The sequence below is a fragment of the Girardinichthys multiradiatus genome, chromosome 12 (assembly GCF_021462225.1).
Source record: "Girardinichthys multiradiatus isolate DD_20200921_A chromosome 12, DD_fGirMul_XY1, whole genome shotgun sequence".
NCBI classification, from domain to species: domain Eukaryota; kingdom Metazoa; phylum Chordata; class Actinopteri; order Cyprinodontiformes; family Goodeidae; genus Girardinichthys; species Girardinichthys multiradiatus.
Window position 1 is genome coordinate 1,498,656 of NC_061805.1, and position 17,603 is coordinate 1,516,258.

A 17,603-nucleotide genomic window follows, 5' to 3' on the forward strand; every position below is an offset into this window, starting at 1 on the left:
GGCTTTGCTATGGAAACACAAACTCAGTCATGCTCTCTGACCTTTTGTTGTGACAGTGTAATACATTTAAGACATAGTTTACATCATATACATTAATTGGGTTAAACTTGTACCTCCAAATATTTCTCATGAATCAAAGTATGGAATTCCTTAAACATCTGAAGGTATGCTGTGAAGGTGTCTGTTAGTAAGAGATCCACTTCTCTGGTTCAGTTCTGATGCTCCATTGCTGATTCTAGGAGTGTGCCTTAAATGCACCTTGCATTGGACCCAGAGTAGGAGAACTGGATAAATAAATGCTCCTCCTTTGAATGCATCTGGGTAAATTCATTTCTTATTGGCATCACTGTGCACAGATCAGTCGGCAACACTGAAGCTTTTACAGGTTTTCTGTCCTTGGACCATGTTTGGTGGACTTACCATGACACATTTGAAACATCCCATAGTGACTGTAGTTGTGTTGAGGTCATAACCCAGCTGTCAAATCATCACAGCTCGGTTCTTTGTCAGACTGGTCAAATTGGTAGGATCCTGGTCAAATTGGTAGGATCCTCATTTTGTTTGCAGTCAACCTAGAGAACAGAAGGTTCATTGCTGCCTCACACATTCACATTGCCATTAGTACCCTGATATATTGAGTCAGTGGTTGTATTTCAAATTTCATTGAGCCATTTACTTGCCGAATATTCTATGGCACATGTAAAAGGTGATATTGACATATGGATTTATGGTCCTAAAGGGTTTATTAATCAGGCAATGACAGGAGTTTAGAGTTTTATTGTCAGTTATAATTAAAATAAAGAGGTAATGTAAAACTATAAACTGACAAGCATGGGAAGGATGAGTGGAAATGATCTTCAGAAAAAAACAGAACTTTAAAGAGAAGCTGATACCGTACTTTGGTGCTGGATTCTGCAAGATGCCTTTAAAACACTTTGAAAATTCCTGATATCCAGGTCGTCACTGGTCAGACACATTGTGAAGGCATCAGATGGTTATTCTTGCAAGTGAATGTTTGGAACTGTTCAGCAAGGACCTAATGCATTCAGCCTGTCTGATTTTGCACAGGTCTCTTTTTCAAACAGACGTTTCTGACATCAAAAAGCTCCCACAGTTTTTCGGTCCAAACTCAGTCAACATTTGATTGTTACATAATGCATTTAAAGACTACTGGATTTATGATTTTTCGAGTCTGCAGCTGTACCCAGATGCTGAAAAGTAACCTGTATTTACCTGTGTGTCCTCAGGATCTACAGATACCCCCCCCCCCCGACTCGCCTTCTTAAAACCCTGCAAGAATGGAGAAAGAAGAGTGGCCGGGTTAATGTGTTCCTTTATCAGCACCCATAACTCAAAGCTTTGTGTCGCCAGTGTCAACCTCCCACCCCAAGCGTAGCACTTCATGTTGTATACTGTTGAGCCACTGTTACCTGAAGCTGTCGTTTAAATGATGAGTTTGTTGGATTTGCTGTGCTGAGTTTTGTTGCAGCTTGTTTGTGACATATAGGGAGCTTTTATGGATTCAGTAAGTTATGTGAATTAGTTTAGCTAACAGGATGGTATGCAGGGACCAATATACTTCTTTTTCAAAGAGATTTATATGTAACAAAATAGTAGAGCGTCTCTTAGAAGCAAACATGCTATAATAGTCATCAGATTCCCTGTACTATGATCCGTTTGACCACAGAAATGCCAGCAAAAAGCCATTCTGTTAAGGATGGTTTAGCTTTAGCGCCACCATTTGGGTTGTCTTTTGTATTGTCTCCATAGTCAGCAGTGTCTCCATAGTCAGTAGTGTTTTGATCCTGTAGTGATGCAGTTACCTTTTAGCTCCCTGTGTTTGTTCCTAATGTTGTTGTTTGTTTTTATTGTATGGTAACACTTTATTTGAAATCTATTATCAGATAAGACTGATGTGGTTATGAACACAAAACGATGTTGCTGTTATTGTTTTCTGCATTTGTGAACAGTTAATAAGCTAATAAAGTGGCTTCTGTTAAGAATCAGTTTGATTTTTGTTATCCTTGAACAGCTCCGCCTCGCACACACCTCCATTAATCTATTTTTCCAAGCCCATCCTGAAAGCCGTGCAGGAACAAAGTTTGAATGCAGTGAGAAGGACGCAAGCAGGAGGACAAAGTATTTGTGCATGAGAGAGGAAATCTCTCAGAGTGCAGAAACATGCTTTTAAAGAGAGCACTGCATATTTGCAGGCAAAAAGGATTTTTTAAATGTGAGGACAAAGGTCTGAGAAGTAGCAGTACAATACCTGGTAGTGGAAATACAACATCCTGCTCTTAAATAATATTCTTCCATAGGGGGAGGAGCTAAGTGTGCCAATGCACTGTGAGTGTACATGAGAGACAAAGGAACATACAGGGGTTGGACAATGAAACTGAAACACCTGGTTTTAGACCACAATAATTTATTAGTATGGTGTAGGGCCTCCTTTTGCAGCCAATACAGCGTCAATTTGTCTTGGGAATGACATATACAAGTCCTGCACAGTGGTCAGAGGGATTTTAAGCCATTCTTCTTGCAGGATAGTGACCAGGTCACTACGTGATACTGGTGGAGGAAAACGTTTCCTGACTCGCTCCTCCAAAACACCCCAAAGTGGTTCAATAATATTTAGATCTGGTGAATGTGCAGGCCATGGGAGATGTTCAACTTCACTTTCATGTTCATCAAACCAATCTTTCACCAGTCTTGCTGTGTGTATTGGTGCATTGTCATCCTGATACACGGCACCGCCTTCAGGATACAATGTTTGAACCATTGGATGCACATGGTCCTCAAGAATGGTTTGGTAGTCCTTGGCAGTGACGCGCCCATCTAGCACAAATATTGGGCCAAGGGAATGCCATGATATGGCCGCCCAAACCATCACTGATCCACCCCCATGCTTCACTCTGGGCATGCAACAGTCTGGGTGGTACGCTTCTTTGGGGCTTCTCCACACCGTAACTCTCCCGGATGTGGGGAAAACAGTAAAGGTGGACTCATCAGAGAACAATACCTGTTTCACATTGTCCACAGCCCAAGATTTGCGCTCCTTGCACCATTGAAACCGACGTTTGGCATTGGCATGAGTGACCAAAGGTTTGGCTATAGCAGCCCTGCCGTGTATATTGACCCTGTGGAGCTCCTGATGGACAGTTCTGGTGGAAACAGGAGAGTTGAGGTGCACATTTAATTCTGCCGTGATTTGGGCAGCCGTGGTTTTATGTTTTTTGGATACAATCCGGGTTAGCACCCGAACATCCCTTTCAGACAGCTTCCTCTTGCATCTACAGTTAATCCTGTTGGATGTGGTTCGTCCTTCTTGGTGGTATTCTGACATTACCCTGGATACCGTGGCTCTTGATACATCACAAAGACTTGCTGTCTTGGTCACAGATGCGCCAGCAAGACGTGCACCAACAATTTGTCCTCTTTTGAACTCTGGTATGTCACCCATAATGTTGTGTGCATTTCAATATTTTGAGCAAAACTGTGCTCTTACCCTGCTAATTGAACCTTCACACTCTGCTCTTACTGGTGAAATGTGCAATCAATGAAGACTGGCTACCAGGCTGGTCCAGTTTAGCCATGAAACCTCCCACTCTAAAATGACAGGTGTTTCAGTTTCATTGTAGTTTGCACAGGTAAGTCTATGTTTCTTTGGTGAAGAGGAAACATGCTCTCTGGGGTATAAATAACCCAATTTGTAACTCTGTGAGCTAGGTCAAAGTTGGACAGAGCCAACTTTAGCTTGGTTCAACTCTGCAGGTTTGGGGTTTTGGTTTGGATTGGATTAAACTGACCAATATTAAAAGTTAAGTTGAGTACAAATTGGGTTGAAATTCATATCCCATCACAAGGGTTATTATATTAGTAGTATTTTGATAACCTCAATCTTAAAACACAATATGAAGCTTTTTTTCTTCATCACAAGCGTTGTTGGTGTTTTCTTTTAAAAGGCCTATCATGAGTCAGTTAAATTCTAGAATTGTAGGATCTCTGCTCCTCCCCTTCTGGTTGGTTCTGGCAGCTCATTGTCTGCAGCTGCAACGCATTCTCCTAATGAGCTCATGGGCTTCTTAAGGTAGCTGCTGATACAGACCTTAGCTGGATAATCATTCAGAGGGTAGACCAGACCAGACATTTTGTTGGAAATAAAACATACTTTATTTAGAATACAAAGAATGGGATTAATATTAGTGTTTTTATGGGTACCAGCACATGTAGGAGTTGGAGGGAATGAGAAGGCGGACAGGATAGCAAAGAAGGCAACACAAAACAACATTAGCTTTATAATAAATATTAGTAGGTCAGAGGCAAGAAATATAATTAAACAGAGAATCAGGAAAGAGTGGCAAAAAAGGTGGGATGAAGAAAAGAAAGGAAGATGGTTTTACAGAATCAACAAGATAGTAGGAGAAGTAAGAACTGGAAGAAGGAGTAGAAAAGAGGAAAGATTAATTACAAGATTAAGAAAAGGACATACAGGACTTAATTCTACATTGTTCAAGATGAAGAAACAATACAGGAAAATGTGATTATTGTGGAGAGGAGGAAACAATAGAACATGTAATATTGAAGTGTCAGAAATATGAACAAGAAAGAACAATTTTAAGGAGAGAATTTGTAGGTATTAAAGAAAATTTTATTTTGAGAGATACTTTGCAAAGAAGTTTAGGTAGCAAACATATTAAAATTATAATTAGATTTTTCAAGAGCACTAAATTAATAAATAGAATTTGATTGTTGTAATAGTAAATAAGATTTAAAACCATGAAGAACCACACTCCATACCAGTCGGTGGCGGTAATGCACATTATAACGTTATTTGCCAACTGCCAAAAATAATACAAGAAGAAGACCTTTGCTGGAACATAACCTCAGTTATGTGGACTCCTGTCTGTCTGCCTATCCGTCTGCCTGCCTGTCTGCCTGTCGACCTGCCTATCTGCCTACCTGCCTGCCAACATCTGGTAATACTCCCTCCTAAGGACTGCACTGTAAATATTCTCATCACCAGTACTCTCTCTCTCTCTCTCCTTGGATTCCTGGGTTTACCTCCTCCTCCTCTGGCTTCTGGACAACTCCAACTCAAGATTCCTTAAACAAAGTCTACAGTAGAAATAAACTTCATTTACCGTCTTATCCTGTGTGCTGAGTCTGTTTCATCCTCTGGTTTTGTTCTACTTCGACTATCTAAGCAATTCATGATAGTATGTTCCAGCCATCTAACATGTCGAAGAACAATTCAGATGATGAACAGACTTCCTTAAAGGAACGCCTACAATCTACTGAAACCATGCTTCAACAGCTACTGCAACAACAAAGGACTACGGATTCTCATCTCACAGAACTTGGTGGTATGATTCATGCTTTAAGCGAAATCATAACCAAACTCTCACCTGCCTCTTCCAATCCTCCAGCTCGTTTAGAGAATCCTCAGCCACCCACAATTCTATCTTCTGGGATCCGAGAGCCTGACTTCCGTCCGTCTGAACTGTTTGATGGTAATCCTAATAACTTTGGTGGTTTTTCTCTCCAGTGTGAATTAGCATTTAGTCGTTCCCCCTCCCTTTTCCCTACTGCTGCCTCCAAGATTACTTATATTGTTACCTCGCTAAAGGGATCTGCTCTGCGCTGGGCGCACGCCTATTTGGCATCTAACCCTGTTGAGTCTCTTAGTTATGCCATTTTTTTCAGTCACTTCAAGAGAGTCTTTGATCAACCACTCCAGCAGGAGGCAGCGGCTAAGAAGATACTCACCCTCAAACAGGGAAGGAGAGCGTTGGCTGAGCTCGCCATCGACTTCCGGGTGGCAGCGCAGGAGGTGGGTTGGGATGAAGCGGCAATCAAGGGTATTTTTGTTAATTCCCTTGTAGATCAAGTAAAGGACCAGTTGGTTTTGAGAGATGAACCCGAAAGACTGGATGAATTAATCAACCTATTGATCCGCATTGACAACCGTCTAAGAGAGAGACAAACAGAAAGGAAGTACAATTCACAGTGGCAGCACTCTCTGGCGCCTCGAACCACTTTCCTCGACGCACCCACTTCCTCTTCAGAGGGACCTGCGGAACCGGAACCGATGCAGATTGGTCACACTCGACTCTCCCCAGAGGAACGACAACGTCGCTTTGAGGGTGGTCTTTGCCTATATTGTGGACAAGGAGGACATTTTATCACAAGATGCCCCAAGAAGGGAAAAGAGAGGGCTCGTCAATAGGTCAGGGGACTTTGATGAGCATATCCCATTCTTCCCCTGTGTCTCGTCTGTGTTTTCCGGTCACTATTATTGTTGGCCAAGAGAAGTTTCCTGTTGATGCTTTTATTGATTCTGGTGCTGAACAGAATCTTATTTCCTCGGATCTGGTTGATAAACTTCAAATACCCTCTCAGCCTCTCAACCATTCCCTTTCTGTCACTGGCATCACTGGTCAAACCATGTCTCAAGTGAGATTTAAAGTGCCTCAGCTTCACATCATCACCTCTGGTAACCATCATGAATGGGGTGAGTTCTTTGTTGTCTCTTCCATCTCTCCACAATTAGTTTTGGGATTTCCCTGGTTGCAGAAACATAATCCTGCTATTAATTGGGTGGAGGGCAGAGTAGAGAGATGGAGTAATCTCTGTCTCTAAAACTGCTTAAGAACTGCTGTCGCTCACTCTATCAAACAACTCAAACCTTCTGAGCCTGTTGATCTGTCCAAAGTTCCACCTGAATACCACAATCTCGCACCTGTGTTTAGCAAACAAGGGGCTCTTTCTTTACCTCTGCATCGCCCCTATGACTGCTCTATTGATCTCCTCCCAGGCGCTCCGCTACCATCCAGCAGACTCTTTAAACTCTCCGGACCCGAGAGAAAGGTCATGAAAGAGTACATTGAGGATTCTTTAGCATCTGGGATCATTCGTCCGTCTACCTCCCCTGTTGGCGCCGGATTCTTCTTCGTGCGTAAGAAGGACGGCACATAAAGACCCTGTATTGATTATAGAGGATTGAATCAAATCACTATTAAAAATAAATACCCACTACCACTTATTGATTCCATACATGAACAATTACATTCTGCCAAGATCTTCACTAAACTCGACCTGCGCAATGCTTACCATTTGGTCCGGATCCGAGAGGGTGATAAGTGGAAAACAGCTTTCAAAACCCCCCTAGGACATTTTGAGTATTTGGTTATGCCTTTCGGGTTGACTAATGCACCCGCTGTTTTCCAGGCTCTTATTAATGATGTTCTACGTGACTTTCTCAACCTCTTTGTTTTCGTTTATCTGGATGACATTTAGATTTTTTCCCAGGACATAGAACAACATCGCCAGCATGTCAGAACAGTTCTCCAGAGGCTTTTTGAGAATCAACTCTTTGTCAAAGCCGAAAAGTGCGAATTCAGTGTCACATCTGTGTCTTTTTTGGGTTTTATTTTTGAGGCAGGTAGGTACAGAACTGATCCCGAGAAAACCAAGGCAGTGGCAGAGTGGCCTACTCCAACTGATTGCAGGCAACTTCAAAGGTTCTTGGGATTTGCAAATTTTTATAGGAGATTTATAAGGAACTACAGTCAGGTCACTGCACCTCTCACTCAACTCACCTCCTCCCTGAAAACGTTCCATTGGACTCCTGAGGCAGAAAGGGCATTTGGGGAATTAAAGACTTTATTTTCTTCAGCACCCATATTGACCCATCCTGATCCATGTGCACAATTTATTGTAGAGGTTGATGCTTCTGACATTGGAGTAGGGGCTATTCTTTCTCAACGGTCTCCTCTGGATGATTAGGTACATCCATGTGCCTATTTTTCTCGTCGCTTGTCTCCAGCAGAGCAAAATTATGATGTGGGCAACCGTGAACTTTTAGCCATCAAGTTGACACTTGAGGAATGGCGGCATTGGTTAGAGGGTACTGAAATCCCTTTTGTCATTTGGACTGATCATAAGAAACTCTCCTACATTCAAAATGCCAAGAGACTTAACCCCAGACAAGCCCGTTGGTCTCTGTTTTTTGCTCGTTTTAATTTTTCAATCTCCTACAGACCCGGTTCCAAGAACATTAAGCCTGACGCTCTCTCTCGCCAGTTCTCTCATTCTGACCAACTCAAGACTGAAGCTTCCATCCTACCGGATTCTTGTATTGTGGGCGCCCTCACCTGGGCCATTGGAAAGGACATCAGGGAGGCACAGAGGTCCGAACCTGACCCAGGTACTGGCCCAGTGGGCAAGCTGTTCGTTCCCAACTCTGTCGTCAATAAAGTTCTGGATTGGGTGCACAACAATAAATTGACTTGTCATCCTGGGGTGACTCGTATGATCACATTTACCAAAAGGTATTTCTGGTGGCCGACTATGAACCTCAACATTAAAGATTTTGTTGCAACTTGTCCCACATGTGCTCGAAACAAGAACACTAATCAACCACCTGCTGGTCTTCTTCAACCTCTGCCCACCCCTAGCCGCCCCTGGTCCCACATTTCCGTTGATTTCATCACTGGTCTCCCGCCATCAGACGGTAACAGTCATCCTTACTGTTGTTGACAGATTCTCTAAAACAGCCCATTTTGTTCCTTTACCCAAGGGTCCGTCTGCATTGGAGACTGCCCAACTCATGGTTCTCCACGTTTTCCGCATCCATGGCATACCTTTGGACATTGTTTCTGACCGAGGCCCGCAGTTCATCTCGCAAGTTTGGAAGGAGTTTTGCAAAGCACTTGGTGCCTCCGTAAGTCTTTCGTCTGGATACCACCCCCAATCTAATGGACAGACAGAAAGATGCAACCAGGAACTTGAAGTCGCCTTGAGGTGCGTGATAAATGACAACCCCTCTTCTTGGTGCAAACATCTCACATGGATCGAATATGCTCACAACCCACATACTTCCTCTGCTACTGGTTTGTCCCCCTTTGAGGCTTCACTGGGCTATCTACCCCCGCTGTTTCCCAGTGTTGAATCTGACATCTTGGTCCCCTCTGTTCAGCATTATGTTTCCAGGTGTCGTAGGATCTGGCAACAGACCAGGAGGACCCTCCTACGCACCCTGGAACAAAATAAGAGGTTCGCTAACCGTCACCGTTCTGCTGCACCTGTCTACCGCATCAATCAGAGAGTCTGGCTTTTCACCAGGAATATTAAATTAAAAGATACCTCTAGAAAGTTGGCCCACCGTTTCATTGGCCCTTTTCTCATCGAGAGGATCATCAACCCATCTGCGGTGAGACTCAAACTACCATCTTCCATGCACATTCACCCTACTTTCCATGTTTCCCAGATCAAGCCAGTCTCGGAAAGCCCCCTGAGTCCTCCCACCAAGCCCCCTCCTCCTGCTCGACTCATTGATGACCACCCTGCATATACGGTCAATCGTATCCTGGATGTTCGGCGTAGGGGGCGTGGTTTTCAATATCTTGTGGATTGGGCAGGATATGGACCTGAAGAGAGAACCTGGGTTCCCCGTTCTCACATTCTGGACCCTGCTCTCATCACGTCCTTTTACAAACGCCATCCTGAAAAGTGTTCTGGATTGCCTGGAGGCAATCGTTGAGGGGAGGGTACTGTAGGATCTCTGCTCCTCCCCTTCTGGTTGGTTCTGGCAGCTCATTGTCTGCAGCTGCAACGCATTCTCCTAATGAGCTCATGGGCTTCGTAAGGTAGCTGCTGATACAGACCTTTGCTGGAACATAACCTCAGTTATGTGGACTCCTGTCTGTCTGCCTATCCGTCTGCCTGCCTGTCTGCCTGTCGACCTGCCTATCTGCCTACCTGCCTGCCAACATCTGGTAATACTCCCTCCTAAGGACTGCACTGTAAATATTCTCATCACCAGTACTCTCTCTCTCTCCTTGGATTCCTGGGTTTACCTCCTCCTCCTCTGGCTTCTGGACAACTCCAACTCAAGATTCCTTAAACAAAGTCTACAGTAGAAATAAACCTCATTTACCGTCTTATCCTGTGTGCTGAGTCTGTTTCATCCTCTGGTTTTGTTCTACTTCGACTATCTAAGCAATTCATGATAAGAATAAAGCAATAATTAGTCATTAACAAAAATAACCCTATTAAATAATCCTATTTTAAATTTTTTTTTTGACAGATTAGATAAACAGAATCTATGGCATCAATTTTCAAATCTTGTCGTCAAACCTCACCTTTATCTGCCTCATACCAGCGACCTCAAGGATTAATATTATAATTTTCTTCTAGCACAGGATGAATTCCTTACTACAGAGGACTTAATGAGTTCATTACCTCTATTAGAAAGATTGGATTAGGACCAGCTCTTACCAACTCCCAAGGATTATTAATGTCATTTGATTTGTTTTTCTGTTTGATTTTCTTTATCATTGTAATGTTTTTCCTCATGTACAGCACTTTGAGTGCCTTGTTGCTGAAAAGCGCTTTATAAATAAACTTGATTTGACGTGACTTATCAAGTTTGCATCCAGAATTGTCCAACATTTAGCTCCATCCATCTTTTTGTAAACTTTGACCAGCCTCTCTGTGCCTGCTGGAAAATAGCATTATACTGACATCACCATGTTTAATCATGTGGATGTGTGTTAAGGGTGTTGGTTCAACACTACCTCAAATAGGATTTTGCAGAAAGGGCAAAAGTTAATTTCTTGTGTTTCTTCTATAAACTTCCATCCATCCATTGTTTTCCGCTTATCTGGGGTAGGGCTTCGGGGACAGCAGCATAAGCAGAGAGACCCAGACTTCCCTCTCCCCAGCCACTTGGGCCAGCTCGTTCGGGGAAATCACAAGGCATTCTCAGGCCAGCCGAGAAACATAGTCCCTCCAGCATGTCCTGGGTCTTCCTCTGGGCCTCCTCCCGGTGGGACGTGCCCGGAACACCTCACTAGGGAGGTATCCAGGAGGCATCCTAACCAGATGCCCAAGCCGCCTCAATTGGCTCCTCTCGACGTGGAGAAGCAGCGGCTCTACTCTGAGTCCCTCCTGGATGACCAAGCTTCTAACCCTATCTCTAAGAGAGAGCCCAGACACCCTGCCAAGAAAACTCATTTCGGCCGCTCGTATCCGGGATTTCGTTCTTTCGGTCATGGCCCAAAGCTCATGACCATAGATGAGGGTAGGAACGTAGATCGACCAGCAAATCGAGAGCTTCGCTTTTTGACTCAGCTCTCTCTTCACACGACAGACCAGTAGAGCACCCGCATCACTGCTGATGCAGCACCAATCTGTCTGTCAATCTCCCGCTCCATTTTTCCCTCATTCGTGAACAAGACCGCAAGATACTTAAACTCCTCCACTTGAGGCAGGACCTCCCTGAAGGCACTCTACCCTTTTGTGGCTCCGCTTCACACTCGGCTGCGAACTGCTCAAGTGAGAGCTGTACAGGTCCTTCTCAAAATATTAGCATATTGTGATAAAGTTCATTATTTTCCATAATGTAATGATGAAAATTTAACATTCATATATTTTAGATTCATTGCACACTAACTGAAATATTTCAGGTCTTTTATTGTCTGAATACGGATGATTGTGGCATACAGCTCATGAAAACCCAAAATTCCTATCTCACAAAATTAGCATATTTCATCCGACCAATAAAAGAAAAGTGTTTTTAATACAAAAAACGTCAACCTTCAAATAATCATGTACATTTATGCACTCAATACTTGGTCGGGAATCCTTTGGCAGAAATGACTGCTTCAATGCGGCGTGGCATGGAGGCAATCAGCCTGTGGCACTGCTGAGGTCTTATGGAGGCCCAGGATGCTTCGATAGTGGCCTTTAGCTCATCCAGAGTGTTGGGTCTTGAGTCTCTCAACGTTCTCTTCACAATATCCCACAGATTCTCTATGGGGTTCAGGTCAGGAGAGTTGGCAGGCCAATTGAGCACAGTGATACCATGGTCAGTAAACCATTTACCAGTGGTTTTGGCACTGTGAGCAGGTGCCAGGTCGTGCTGAAAAATTAAATCTTCATCTCCATAAAGCTTTTCAGCAGATGGAAGCATGAAGTGCTCCAAAATCTCCTGATAGCTAGCTGCATTGACCCTGCCCTTGATAAAACACAGTGGACCAACACCAGCAGCTGACATGGCACCCCAGACCATCACTGACTGTGGGTACTTGACACTGGACTTCTGGCATTTTGGCAGTTCCTTCTCTCCAGTCTTCCTCCAGACTCTGCCACCTTGATTTCCGAATGACATGCAGAATTTGCTTTCATCCGAAAAAAGTACTTTGGACCACAACAGTCCAGTGCTGCTTCTCTGTAGCCCAGGTCAGGCGCTTCTGCCGCTGTTTCTGACTCAAAAGTGGCTTGACCTGGGGAATGTGGCACCTGTAGCCCATTTCCTGCACACGCCTGTGCATGATGGCTCTGGATGTTTCTACTCCAGACTCGGTCCACTGCTTCCGCAGGTCCCCCAAGGTCTGGAATCGGCCCTTCTCCACAATCTTCCTCAGGGTTCGGTCACCTCTTCTCGTTGTGCAGCGTTTTCTGCCACACTTTTTCCTTCCCACAGACTTCCCACTGAGGTGCCTTGATACAGCACTCTGGGAACAGCCTATTCGTTCAGAAATTTCTTTCTGTGTCTTACCCTCTTGCTTGAGGGTGTCAATAGAGGCCTTCTGGACAGCTGTCAGGTCGGCAGTCTTCCCCATGATTGGGGTTTTGAGCAATGAACCAGGCTGGGAGTTTTAAAGGCCTCAGGAATCTTTTGCAGGTGTTTAGAGTTAACTCGTTGATTCAGATGATTAGGTTCATAGCTCGTTTAGAGACCCTTTTAATGATATGCTAATTTTGTGAGATAGGAATTTTGGGTTTTCATGAGCTGTATGCCAAAATCATCCGTATTAAGACAATAAAAGACCTGAAATATTTCAGTTAGTGTGCAATGAATCTAAAATATATGAATGCTAAATTTTCATCATGACATTATGGAAAATAATGAACTTTATCACAATATGCTAATATTTTGAGAAGGACCTGTAGATCACAAGCTGATGAAGCCAATAGGAGCAACCTTGGTGGAGTCCAACCTTCACCAGAAACGAGTCCTACTTACTGCCGGCAATGCGGACCAAGCTCTGACACTGGTCGTACAGGAACCTAACAGTCCGTAGGAAAGGGCCTGGTACCCCTTACCCACAAGATTCCCCGAGGGACACGGACGAATGCCTTCTCCAAGTCCACAAAGCACATGTAGACTGATTGGGCGAACTCCCATGAACCCTCCAGGACCCTGCTGAAGGTGTAGAGCAGGTCCTGTGTTCCACGGCCAGGACGAAAACCACACTGATCTACCTGAATCCGAGGTTCGACTGTGCGACGGGCCCTCATCTCCAGAACCCCCGAATACACCTTATCAGGGACGCTTAATAGTGTGACTCCTCCATAGTTGGAACACACTCCATGGTGCCCCTGTTTGAATAGGGAGACCACCACCCTGGTCTGCCAATCCAGTGGAACTGCCCCCGATACTGCAGAGTCGCATTAACCATCACAAACCTACAACATCCAGAGCCTTAAGACTCTGCCAGGCATTCCCAGCAGACCCTCAAGATTCGTTTGGGTCTGCCAGGTCTGACCGGCATCCTCCCCCATCATCAGAGCCAGCTCACCACCTGGTAGTGGTCAGTGGAAAGCTCCGCTCCCCTCTTCACCCAAGTGTCCAAGACATGTGGCCGCAGTCCAGATGACACGACAACAAAGTCGATCATCAAATTGCGGCCTAGGGTGTCCCGGTTGCCAAGAGCACATATGTGCACCTTTATGCTTGAACATGGTGTTAGTTATGGACAATCCATGACGAGCACAGAAGTCCAATAACAAAGCAACACTTGAGTTTAGAACAGGAGGGCCATTCCTCCCAACCACACCCCTCCAGGTCTCACAGTCACTGCCAACATGAGCGTGGAAGTCCCCCAGCAGAACAAGGGAGTTCCCCCGGAGGAGTGCTCTCCAACACCTCCTCCAAGGACTCCAAAAAGGGTGGGTAGTCTGAACTGCCATTTGGTGCATAAGCATAAACAAAAGTCAGAACCCGTCCCCCCACTCATAGGCGGAGGGAGGCTACCCTCTCGTTCACCGGGGTGAACCCCAATGTACAGGCGGCAAGATGGGGGGCAACAAGTATGCCCTCCCCAGCTCAGCGCCTCTCACCAAGGTGGACACTCTTGGTTGGACACTCTTCCACTCTGCAGAGTGGAAGAGTGTCCAACCCCTCTAAAAGAGACTGAGAGGGGACACTCTTGGTGGACACTCTTGGTTGGAGAGTGTCCAACCCCTCTCAAGGAGACTGGTTCCAGAGCCACAGCCGTGGGTCGAGGTGAGCCCGACTATTTCTAGCAGGAACCTCTCTACCCCGCACACCAAGTTAGGCTCCTTTCCCACCAGAGAGGAGACATTCCATGTCCCAAGAGCCAGTTTCTGAAGCCGAGGATCAGACCGCCAAGGTCTCCGCATTCGGCCGCCACCCACACCACATTGCACCGACCCCTTTGGCCCCTCCCACGGGTGATGATCGCATCGGAAGGGGGACCCACTTTTCCTCTTTGGGCTGTGCCCGGCCGGGATCCATGGGTGAAAGCCTGGCCACCAGCCGCTCGCCAGCATGTCCCACCTCCAGGCCTGTCCAGAGAGGGGCCCCGGTGACCCGCGTCCAGGCGTGGGAACACTGTTTTCATTTATTGTAATCGTCATAAGGGCTCTGTGGGCTTTGCTTTGTCTGATCCCTCACCTAGGACCTGTTTGCCTTGGGTGAGCCTACCAGGGGCATAAAGCCCCTGACAACATAGCTCCTAGGATCATTGGGTCACTCAAACCCCTCCACCATGGTAAGCTGGCAGCCCAGGGAAGGGGAGACTATAAATATAATATAATATAGTTTAGAAATTATTTTATTTTATTGAGTTGCCCCTGTGCCAAAGGCATCATGCATTGTCCATGATTAAAAAAAGTTTTATCCTTAGAGATCCTTATGGAGAAAAGAGATTAACTTGATTTAAATGTGAATTGTACAAACATGAAGGTGCAGTTGCCTATGAAACCAGAAGAGAGAGCTCTTGCCAAAGTTGTGAGATCTACTGTAAGCATCTGACAAACGAGGCTCTTTCATTCTGAGAGCTTTGAGGCATGTGAACTATGGCTTGATGAAAAGCCTATTTATAGACTTGTTTCCTTCTACAGCTGCATGGATGATTTAATCTGCATGATAAAAATGTGAAAAAAGGAAGTGAGAAGCTTTTTGAATGTCCCAATAGTAAACCCAGGAAATACTAGATTTCACTGATTGTTCTGTATTCCGTATGAACACAGTTCAGAATGACAAACAGAGTGACATCTTAAAACCTGAATGTGAATATCATGCTGGCATAATATTCCTCTGCTGTCAGTCTGGTTGAGCTGATTCATTATGAACGTGCTTAAGGGCAGAGGTATAGAGGGAGTATAAGATGTTGTGAGTCATTTCAATGCTATGGAAACCAGTAGTTTCTAGAGACTGATCCACCTCTGCTGTAGCAGCCCATGTACAACAAAACACAGGCTTATATAACCAGATCACTGTGTCAAGTTCATACAGAAAGATTTCCATAATGCCCATTTGTTGGTACATTTTATCTCCATGTCTTTACCTGGGTCTTTAATTTGTTACTGTGTTTAATAAATGAGTTGTGTTCAAACTGAAGGAACAGCATCACTGCAACAGTCCTGTTTGTCACAGCAGGCAGCACTATAAACATCCTTCCTAACAACTCTATTGGCTGAGTGTTGACCTCTTTTCAGAATATGCTCTTTTATTAGGTGTACCTTGCTAACAGCGGGATAAACCCAATTTTGCCTTCCAAACTGTCGTAATTCTTCACAGCATATATTCAACAAGGTGTAAGAGACATTCCTCAGAGACTTTAGTATGATAGCAGCAGTAAGGTGCTGCAGAGTTGTCAGGTGTGCATCTATGAAATAAATCTGTTGGATTGAGACCTTGTGACTGTGGAGGCCGTTGGAGTCCAGTGAATTTATTTTCATGGTTCAAAAACCAGTTTTAGATTATTTGAGCTGTGTGCATTGGTGCATTAACCTGGAAGTAGCCATCAGAAGACGGGTATACTGGGATCATACTGAAAGAACAAATGAATACTCTTAGCCCCCGAATGGGGTAACACAAAAAGGATACAAAACTCAGATAAATAACATAAAAAACCGCAATATCAAAAAGATCAAAGCAGCATTTGCAAACAAGACTAAACACAATAAAAACTACTAACAAGCCAGCCAGCTTGGGTGACCAAATATCAAAAAACCGAATCTGGGACAAGGATGCTTATGATGGACATTGTAGGACACATTACCAACACTATGATGTCATAAATTTGAATTTAAGAAATATTTCACATTACATTCATCAATCTCTGCTTTGCCTGTGCAAAACAATGATTTAGCACAAGTTTAAACTTTACAAGCTTTTAATGTTTAACATTGGTAATCTCAGCTGCTGTTACCTTCTCATCTCTGGATTTGAAGAAAAATGAGTCCATAGATCAGCAGGTGGCTTTTTCAGCTGTGCATTTGTTGTGCGACTCACTTTACTTTGTCACTTCATATCGTGTTCCCCTCCATGTGAAACTGAAAAATAACTTTGTGGCAAACTTCACAAAAATCCTTGAGAGATCACCTTTCACTGGCCTCACCAGTTACAACCTGTTTCCCAGTCTTTGTTGTAGCTGCATTTTCTTTTCCATGACATAGTTTCCATTATATTTTGTATAGTCTACATCAGTAAGCTATACCAGAAAATCCTTTTCTTGTTCTGTTTTATTTACTAGCATTGTGGCGCGCAGGTTGGTCACGTGGGACACTGCTGCGTATTTTGATTGACAGCTGATTTCTGCTTTCTTTACATTTCAGAAAAGTTCCAATCAAATAGTTTTTTGACTTATCAGAGTTTGACCCAGTCAAATGCGGGACATTGTTTCTGTTTAAAGGACACCGGAACAGGAGTGAAAAATGTGGCACAGTCCCGCACAAATTGGGACATCTGGTCACCCTACCTCCACCCCTAACCTCTCTTCACCTCACCTTCTTGTAGTTGCCTTGCAATACTTCCTGATACATAGTAACATGTATAGCACTTTATCAAGTATTATGACTCCAAAGCACTTTACACTACAGTCAGTCATCCACACATTCATACACACATTCACACACTGACAGTAGCTGCATCTATTACAAATGTGCGCAAAACGTATATTCCGCTTCTGTTAAAAACGATATTCTGCCTATGTGGAAAAAACACATTTTTGCATTTGAGGTGTTTCCATTAAATAAGAAATGCAATTAAAATCGGGGGACAATCAGAGACTGTCTCTGACAGTCAGAAATGACATTTTGGGCTACGGGCCTTGCGGTAGTGAGGAGTTCCTGGCCTTCTTGGCGTCCCTGTCCTGGTTGCTGCATAGTGCCCTTCCCAGGGACTCCGTTATTCTGCTGGGGGACCTCAAAACCCACGAGAGAAACAACAGTGACACCTGTAGCGGCGTGATTGGGAGGAATGGCCTCCCCGACCTAAATCCAAGTGATTTTTCATTATTGGACTTCTGTGCTAGTCACAGATTGTCCATAGTGAACACCGTGTTTAA

At 44.3% G+C, this 17,603-nt stretch overlaps 1 protein-coding gene across 1 annotated transcript in view; it reads left to right on the forward strand.

The window, feature by feature from the left end:
- stxbp1b (syntaxin binding protein 1b) overlaps window positions 1-2,006 on the forward strand; it is a 31,595-nt gene extending 29,589 nt beyond the window's left edge. The window contains exon 20 of the mRNA XM_047382354.1: window positions 1,248-2,006. The gene's annotated coding sequence lies outside the window, so the exon portion shown is untranslated. The remainder of the gene's footprint in view (window positions 1-1,247) is intronic.
- The last annotated feature ends 15,597 nt before the right edge of the window (window positions 2,007-17,603 follow it).